Source organism: Nipponia nippon, unplaced genomic scaffold, assembly GCF_047370975.1.
Source record: "Nipponia nippon isolate SJK-2023a ecotype South Korea unplaced genomic scaffold, ASM4737097v1 scaffold_25, whole genome shotgun sequence".
NCBI lineage: Eukaryota > Metazoa > Chordata > Aves > Pelecaniformes > Threskiornithidae > Nipponia > Nipponia nippon.
Genome location: NW_028262342.1, coordinates 5,341,528 through 5,351,126, shown reverse-complemented (window position 1 = coordinate 5,351,126; position 9,599 = coordinate 5,341,528).

Below are 9,599 nucleotides of genomic sequence, written 5' to 3'. Positions count from 1 at the left end.
CTGAGCTACCTACTAAAAAAGCACTCTCCATACCAGTTTGAATGCTGAGTTATTTTCCATTGGATCAGGCACTGGGAGCAGAAGGCGAAGCACCGAGAAGGCAGCGCTCTCCCACTTTCCTCCGATGAGCAAACAGCCCTCGCTGCCTCGCCATCCGATTCCCACCCATTGGCAGAGAAGAAAAAAAATCTCAGCAGCGCTTCACCGTCAAACACTGCACATGCCAAAACACGCAGCTTTCCATTTCCTAGACCCATGCCGGTAAAAGGTTAGCGGCATTCGTACAAAGTCTTCTCGGCACATTTCACCCAGCTGCCTCCTCACAAACTCGCGTCCTGCTCGATACGCGGGCACAAGCCGAAGCACCCCACCGCCGGGTGCCTTTTTGTTGGGGAAGCACCATCATCCCCAAACGCACAAGTTGTAGCTCAGATCCCAGTTAAGCCTGAGCAGCTCCAGCTGCAATTAATGCTGTTCCTACAAAGGCAAATTCCATATCGTTACCAGGTCATCTTCAGCTGGTCCCATCTCAAGCCAGCTGATAACTGATAACCAAATGAAATGAAAGGAGGTTTGTAAACTCGGGAGTAAGACAGGGAGCACAGCCCTGTATTTCACAATACCTTTAAATAACCCTTTATCAGCACTTACTGCACAGTCACAGGGGATCAGAAGGGAGATGAAAGCAGAGAAAGAAAGTTTAGGGAATAGAGATGTTTCTTAACGACAGGGAAGAAGTACAGGGTTTTCCCCTAAAGCGTGCTTTCTCTCATGGGGAGAGGGGAAGTTTTCAACCAAGCTGACCATTATTTATTTATTTACAGAAGTTAATTTTATTTTAAAATGCAGTGGTTAAGAGAATGGTTTCCATTTTTCCCACCACCGCTTTCAATTACTAAAAAAAAAAAAAAAAAATGTGAGAGAGACTGGGCAGGGAGGAGAAGAAAAGAAAAAGGTAAGGAAAAAGGACAAGAAAACCCCCCACAAAAGTCCAGAGGCAGTTTCTCCAGCTTTCAAAATAATTAAAGCCCCTTTCAAATGAAAATATGTGCTGTTTTTCTTTTCTTTTTCCCATGGAAAGCATCGGTCATTATTTCCACAGAGCACTTCACGTTATCGGTACCGCTTTTCCCTTGGGAATGCCCAAGCCAGGAAGCACTGACCCAGGAACAAAGGTCTGGAGCTCAGGAGGCCCCTTCCCATGGCACTGAGCCGTAGCCCCCTCACCTCTACCTCGTCTCCGGCGCGGCAGATGACTCAAATACAACTCCACGGGTGAGCCAGACTTGCTAACAAACACCACGAGCCTTTGGTCAAGCATTTCCCTGTGCCTGTCCCTCTTATCTTCTCTGCTGTGCTCCATCCTCACCTCTTGCTCTCTTTAGAGCTTGGACTCCTTCTCCCACACCAAGTCAAAAAACAAAGAAGAAAACAAAGAAGAGCCCTGTGTTCTCTCAGACTCTTCCTGTAGAGTCACAGGTGGGAGGTTTGCCAACATCTGCATGTGTGTACCTCCAACAGAGCTAAATCCATTTCTGTGGGAAAGGACCAGCACCTGGGATCGCACATCTCGCTCAGGGAGCGCTCCCGAAACCAGCTGGTCTCTCCGAGAGCTCCCGTAGCCTTTGCGGTGATGAACAACCGACGGGACTGGCACACGCCATGCCGTTTCTCTGAGTATCTTTCCCTCGTTTGGCACCGTGCATCACTTACTTGCTAAGTGGGAGAATGACAGAGCTCCGGAAAGGAACATTTCACAAGATACGCGATCACACAAACCCGGTGTTTCAGCACGCGTGCCAGACTCAAGTAGGGTCCGAACGCATTTTGCAAGGCAAACAGCAGAGCTCCATCTCTGAGCACACCACCACAACTCCAGATTCTTCCCTGGCTTTGTTTTCACTTGCCATCAGCAAAATCTACCAGCACACCCCAAAATTTCCTATTTCCTTAGCACTCAGTTAGGAAACAATGCATGAGCTGCATCCAAAAAGACGGCGCAGGCTGCCATGGAAGAGTGACAGCACACACAGAAAATCAACTCCGCTCCGCCCAAGCATCCAAGGACCCAAAGGGCTTCAGCTCCAGCTGTATTGGCTGGGGGGACTCCACCGACAAACAATCAAAGCGGCTTTTCTAGAGCGATAATAAATTTCCTACTTTGTGCAACTCTCGCTTTGTTCTGCTTCCCCTGCTGTGGGTTTGCAATCCAACGTGGGCTTGTTCCTATCTTAGACAACATCACAAGGGGAAAAATATAGGACAGACAAAGGGATGGAATAAAATAAAGCAGGCAACAAGGCAGGGTTTGGAAAAAGCTCATATGTAAATACCTTTTAAAAAGCAGCTCACATGCAAAAAGCATTTTAAAGAGAAAGAGGCAGCAGAAAAAGGAAGTCAAACGAATACATTTCAGTCGGGATTTCTGGTGAAGGTTAATCAGACAGCGGCACCTAGAAATAGATTTTGCAAGTTCTGAGGCAAGGACAAAGTAATGACGTGATACGTAACTGCCAGTTCTAGGAAAACACAGGTCAACCCAGTCAGAAAAGCGGAGATTTCTAGAAGCAACGACTTCTCTCACGGCAAGGTTCCGACTTTGCCATCACGTGGTCGTTGGCTTGAGAGAGCGGGGAAGCACAAGCACTGGGAAAGCCAGAAAACTATGCAACAGGTAATCAGACCCTAACGAGGCCTTGTTCCAGGATTCGGAGGAGCTATTTTAATGCAGCTCCCAACTCTGAGACCAAGCTTTGCAAGAGTACTGGGAATCTAAAAGTCATGAAATAAGCAGAACAGCTACGAGAGGTGCCATGCCTCATTAGCGAAAGGATACGCTCACAGGGGAAAAGCCTTTCAATCAAGGAAGGGTTGTTTGTGGGTTTTTAAAGTTTCACAACGAAAATCCACTCATGGCTCTCTCAAGAGAGATGCTCTCAGGAGGCTTCATGTTTAACGCCTTCTCGGATCACGAAGGCTTCAGTTACCAATGTTAGCGCCTTATACCGCAGCTCCTAAGACATCCTTGGAGGTCAAACGGGGGGAAGCGAGCCCCCTGCTCGCTCTCGGAAACGCCCTGTGGGAAAGCCGGGCTGCTGGACCGGAGCGGCCAGAGCAGCCCAAGGCGGACACGCAGCAGGACGGCCCAGCTCTGGGGCCGCCAACCGCCCCCTGACCCTACAGAAGCTCTACCCAAAAGTGGGCACGAGTGCTAGTTTGCCTACGAGGCCTAGATGGTGCTAGTCATCAACCTGACAAGTTTTACAGCAGGAAATCTGCTGTCACGGGGTTCAGAGCAGCTTCACACCACCATCGCAACCCACAGCAAAGCCCCAGCTTTGCGACCCAGGCAAACACCACGCGCTTGGCAGAGATGCCACCCCCAGCGTCCCAGGATGCGGTGGCAATCGCTCACGCGGGAAGTCATCGCTTCGCAGAGCTCCCGAAGATGCTGCAGGATGCCCATGGAGTCTTACGGGGCACAGAGGGGTCCGCAGATACCAGCTGCCTCTGTTGAAGCTAAAAGGAGCACCTTGGAGAGGATGGAGAAGTAACTCGGTTCCCGTCCTCGTGTTCTCTTTCATGCCCAAGCTGCCAACAATCCCGTGTTTCTCAGACCCGATAAAGCCTTTTTGCACTCAGTCCTCTGGGTTTCCTTTGCAGAGAGCAGCTCTGCCTCTGCTTTGGTGTTTGCTGATGCTCTCAAAAAAGCCACAGATCTGTGCTGGTTTCAAACCCTGGTTGTTTCTGAGCCTATGAATGCAAGAGCCCCTGCCTTGAGGGCTAGGCAATTTGCATGCTCAGGGCAAATAAGAGGGAGAGAGGAAGCCCGGCGTCCTGCAGCAGGCGCAGGGTGGCCAATCCAGCCCGCGAGCCCCCAGCTCTGCTCCCCCAGGAGATATTTGACTGGGGCAAGTCGGAGGCTTGTGAGCAGAGAGCCGTGCAGGGGAGCTCGCTGCTGTGGTAAATGCTCCAGAGTTAAATACTTTGCTGGACAGGACATGCAATGCCCAGATCGTACACCAGCTCTTAATAGTCAAAGGTACACTCAATATTTCATTTCAGGAAAAAGCAGCATTACCCAGTTATACCAGAACTTCACGACACAGTGAGGAACTAGATACAGTGGGAGAAAGGCTGGGTTTTTTTCAGAAGGGCTAGCCTCCACTGACTCAGATAGGCTTGGAGGTGGTTTCAGGTGCTTATGAAAGTTAAGCCCTAAAGCTGCGCACCAGAGGATCTCTGGTTATTACACAACGTTGCCAAACTCGTTTCCACTGCGTTATCTACACAGCCCTTCTCCTACTAAAAGCACAATTCCCCTTGTGGAGTTCCCACATCCTGAACAAAATCCTGGATACAACTCTTAAAAACCTCACTGCTTCTCCTCCTGGCCCGACCCAACAGCACCGTCACGGCTGGTACCGGCAGGGCAAAGTCAGGACCCATCGTGACCATTTAAATGACATCTAGAATTTCACTGCAGAGCCTGTTGTTTGTGCAAACAACCCAAGGTCTGAAATAGAAGAGGTGAGAAGCAGACTGCAGTGCGCTCAGCTCTCTTAGCAAGGAGCTGTGAAACCGCAGTTGGGGAGAAATTGGTGTAATTCACAGAGAAAAGCCGACGTTTCCAAAAGCAAACACAGTTCCGTGGATGTCGAATTGCATATCTGATTCCCCCCCTCCCACCACATACTTTCTAAGCCAAAAAAGGCTTTATCTGGGTGGATTTTCCAGGGAATCAGGGAAGGATAAGCCCTTTCTGTACCACTGCCCAGTTCCTACATCAAAGAAGAAATGGCACGGCTGACCAGATACCGTCACCCCCGTCCTCTCCTGCAGGCTCCAGCCAGGGAATTTATCACATCAGCTGGGAACCTTCCCCCAGCAAGGCAGCTTGGACAAAAGACCAGAAAGCAAAGTGTTTTACCTGCACAGGCAGCAGCAAACGGCTTCTAGGAAAGGTGCATCCCTGCAAACACCCTGTCCGAAGTCCATGCTAAAAACAAGCACCCAGCCTGGGGTTGGGATCACCGAGCCCTGCGGGGCAAGCGACCAACAAAAGCCGATCGCTCGCTAGCCTTATTTCTACCCAGAGATGTTCTTCCCTGCTCCAGCCTCCCTGCAAGTGGACTTGTGCCTACTTAGAAAGCTGATTATGAAGCAGTAAGTCATCCAGCATGGTTGGGCCAAGTCAATCCAGCCAGCTGTTTTAATTAGCTCTTTTCTTCATTAAGCTTTGCTGTGCCCTTAACTCCTCTGTCCCCAGGGCAGTGGCTCTGGGGAGCTCCCTGAGAGCCTGTTCAGCTGACGGAGAGGAGAGCAGAGCATCAGGTGTGAGCTATTGCATCAGCTGCAGCTCCAGGCCATGATGTACCCCACTTCTTTGCAAGAAAATGTTGTGTTTTGTGCTTAGCCACAGCTCCAGAAGAGCTTGAACCACGTCCTGGGACACATGCAAACCAACACGGGGCTCCTGTCCCTTCTGCTTCCAGCTTCAGGCCCAAGAAGTGCTGTTGAGTCACCCGAGGGCTAATGCTTTGCTGATAGGGCTGCAAACCTTCTCCACCCCTGTCCCATTGCCAGCTCCACCTTTTGTTACTCAGGGCCAGGATCTGGCCCAGCTGGTGGCTGGCGAGGCAGCTGAGAACCCTCAACCGCCTCCCTTTGCTCCTGCAAATGTTTGCCTGTTTTCCAGCCTCTGTGGTCCCATGCCCACAAAAGCCCTTCCCTGTTCTTCTGAGAAAACTCAAGGCTCCAGTTTGCTCCCTGCCCCAAGCCAGCTTCTGCTGCTTAACCACCAGGAGAAAGAGAAACTACGCCAAGAATTGCATTTGCCCCAAATAAAACTGGACTCTGGAAGGGAGCATTGTTAATAAAAATCCAGTTCTGATTTTAGTGGGACAAAAAAAAGAAAAATCTAATGCTATGATCCATCTTAGAGATATATTTCCAAAGGGGCCTTAAACCAAACTGTGGATTTGCACTGGCCCTGATCTCATCTCAAAGGATGAGCAGCCAGCACGAGCTCCACGTGGGCTGCAGCTTGGGGATGTCAGTGCTGTCACTTGGGCTGCGGAAGATGGAGGACTCTGCACTGCGTACTGCTATCTCCAGAGCCACAGCTGCAAATTTAGAAACATTGCCTGAATTTCTCTTTGTGCTCTCCCACGTCCTGCCCTGCTACAACTCCTGTCTGCTTGCATTTAATTTCTTAAAGCACTGCTTAGCAACCTGACAGCCTTTTCACTTTGAGCACAGGGCAACCAGTTCCTCCCATTCCCGCTCCACCAACAGGGAGCTGGCAGGCACGCATCCCCGTTCGCTTCGCAGCACCATCTGCGATGGAGCCAGGGTTATAACCCACAGCCTCGCTGGCAGTTTGTGTCGCCTCTTGGCAGCTCTGGTTTATTTTTGTCTGTGGGAAGGCAGAAGGGTCCTCATCCCTCCCGATGCCACAGATCTCATCCGTACTTCCACACGTTTCTGCTGCGGAGTAATATCCTCACTGGAGCAAAGGACAGGTAATTACAGAGCCTTCAGTAACCCTTTTAAGCCATTCATGCAAAGTCCTCAGAGGGAAGCAGGTGAGACTGTAATACGCATTGCACAAGAGATTCGTATCTAGGGTATTTCATTTTATAAAAATCTCTCCCCTCCCTTGGCAGTTTGTTTATTAAAAGGAACAGCAAAACAAACCAGGTAAGCTGCAAGTCACCGCTGCCAGCGCTCCCAGCCCCGTCTTCCACGGCGGACCCACCCCGGGACCGGTGCGGACCCTGCGCGAGCTGCTCAGCGGATAAGCTGCTGGAGAGCAGAGAAGGGCCTCAGAGCAACGATGAGGCACAGCTCTTCTTGCTTCACCGTTTGAAACTTGCAATCTCCCCGGTCGCCTTCGGCTGAGAGCAGAGGGAGGCAGGATGGGGCAGGTCCAAAATGAGCTGTGAAAGAGTCTGGAGCGAGGGAGAAGAGCAAAGGGGGACAGATAAAAGCACGAGACGGGCATGAGTCATGTTGGTGTATGGCCTCCAAAGAGAGCCCTCAAGCAAAGAGGGTATGAAGTAAATTCCTAGTCAGGCAAAAATCCACTAAACCAAAAGGCAACCCAAAATAGGCTCTTGCATAGCTGTCTTCTCTGGCTCATCATTAAAGGTTCAGCATCGCACAAACTCGGGCTGCGTTTCTTGCTGGCATCTGGTCACGCTCGGCCAGGGCAGAGGTGGGAGCACTCACGGGGCGTTGGGACAGCGCTGGCTCCCCGAGGCAGGCCCAGATCTCCAGCTAATCCTTGCAAAAGCCACCTTCCTTCCCCAGAGGGGAGAGCTCTCTCCAAAGAGCCAACACGAGGGTTGCAGGTCTTACACACTGCCACTTGCACACACGGGAAAGAAACCCCGCTGCAGGCAGCTACTCTCCATTCAGCCTATCCACACCTACCCAATTATGAGCTAAGGATGAAAGAGTTTAAGCTGGGATCCAGAAACCAGCCCTCCCAGACCTTTGGGGAAAGCTTGGATCTGAGGTCAAGCAGCGTGGCTCCAGCTATTTCTGTCGTGAACCCTGCTCTCTCGCCTGGGGATTAGGAAAGCAAGCAACGCAGGTGTTCTGCGAGAAACACGCAACCCGGGCATGCCAGCTCTTTGGAAACCTAAGAGCAGATCCATAAGCTGCGTCTCCTGCTGCAGCCTTGCAGCTGGGTGAGCCACGAGTTGGTTCCTCGCTAGGCTGGGGCTGGAAGCTGGCCAGCGAGCCTTCCTTCAGCTGCTGGCCTGCTTGTTTTTACAATAAAGAATCCAAGCCCCAAGCCAGCTTTAGGAACATTTCTCCTCTGCGGAAACATCGTTTCTGCACGCTGAAGGAGAAACTTTTGCCGTTTATAGGGGCCAAAGGCATGGGAGAAGTGGACCCTTCTCTTTGGTGCTTGTATAGCGACCTGCACCGCCAGGTCCGGGGCTGTACCATGGCCCTGCAGCGCTGGAACAGCGAAGAGCAGGAGAAACAAGGTCATCATGGGGACCCTCAGTGCACCAGAGAGCCTCAGCGGTGGAAAGTGTCCTACCCCATCTGTCTCCAATCTCCGCAGCAGCAGCATCTCCTTCAGGGGCAGCATAAGCATCCCCAAATGTTCTAGACTAAGAATAAATCAAGGATTTTCAGCTCCCTTGCTCCTTCTTCCCCTGAAGTCACACTGCGGTAGCTTCTCAACAAAGCTGGAAGAGCTCTGGTCACTGCGCTGAGAAAGGAGCAGCCACCAACAGCAAACATCTCCAGCCGCACGACACTGTCACTAGGATGGGTTGCTTCCCAAGCTTGTGCTTCTCGCACAGAAGTTTGGCGTCTCATCCAGAGGTGCTTGGACCAGCCCTTAGAGCAGGGCCCCATATCCATCCCCACCAGTCTGGCCTTTTCCTTCCCTAGAGTCATCACTCGAAAAGGGCTGCAGGGACCAGAGAACAACCTCTTTGCTATACAAACATGCCCTCCACCGGGCAGGGAAAAGAGTTTAGCTCGTTTTCCTGTCCTTATTTTGGGTACAACCCAACACCCCTCACTAAAGCCAGCTCAAGGGCAGCTTGAGACAAGTGCGTGAAGTCCTATCCTGGAAGAGCACTGGGGTAACAGCAGAACGGCACGAGCACACCTGAGTTGAAAAGAGCCTGCAGGCGCTAAATATCAGCTTGAGACATGCTGGCAAAGCCACACAGAAAGGGCACACTGCCTAGCTCAAACTCCTGACGCTTATTCTTTGTTTGTACAAGCACCTAATTCCCTCCCAGATGTTTGCAGAAGCTGAGCAAGTTGGCACAGTAGCAAGGAGTTGGCCTTTAATTAACCAGAAGTCAAATACAAGAAGGACGTCAGCAACCTGCGAGCTGCGCTGCTGCCCCCGACCGGAGCCCACAGCTCTGCCATGGGTCTGCGCACACTGGTGTCTCTCCATACCGCTGTTCTTTCATGCCAGCACGTATAAAAGGAGTTCGCTGGTGCTGCTTGCGTTTCTCCTGATCCCCTTTCAGCACACACCACCGAGCGGGCTGAATGGATGCAGCTCCCACCTCCCTCAAACCGTAGCCGCAACGTCACGCTCCCCAAGGATGCCAGCCAATGCCAGTCCGGTGAAAAACCACCAACACAGGAAAGCAGAGTTAGGAACATCACAACCACCATCTCACCCACACCAGAAAAGCCGTCTCCAGCGTCTGCCTTCAGCCCCGCAGCTGCCGCACAACACAGCAACACCCCCCGTCCATCCCCGGTTCTGCCTGGGTGCCGCCCTGCCAGGTGGGATCACGCACAGGGGTTTCAGTGAGTCCAGCCAGAACGAATCCTCTCCGGCTGCCTCCGAAACGCTGCTGACCCAGAGCCTTGGGATGCCGGTGTGACCTGCAGCTGCAGCAGCCCCGGGGACGCCCCGCGGCGGGGCCGGAGAGCTGTAAGCCGCCGTCAGCAGACGGGTGACAGCCACGGGCTGCGCAAAGGCATCTTGTAAAGCTGTCCTCTACCCCAGCCCCGCTTCCCCCCACACACACACGCTCACCCTGCATTAACTTAGGTTTCCATCACGTATATTTAAGAGAGGGACAGTAGTACCAGAAACA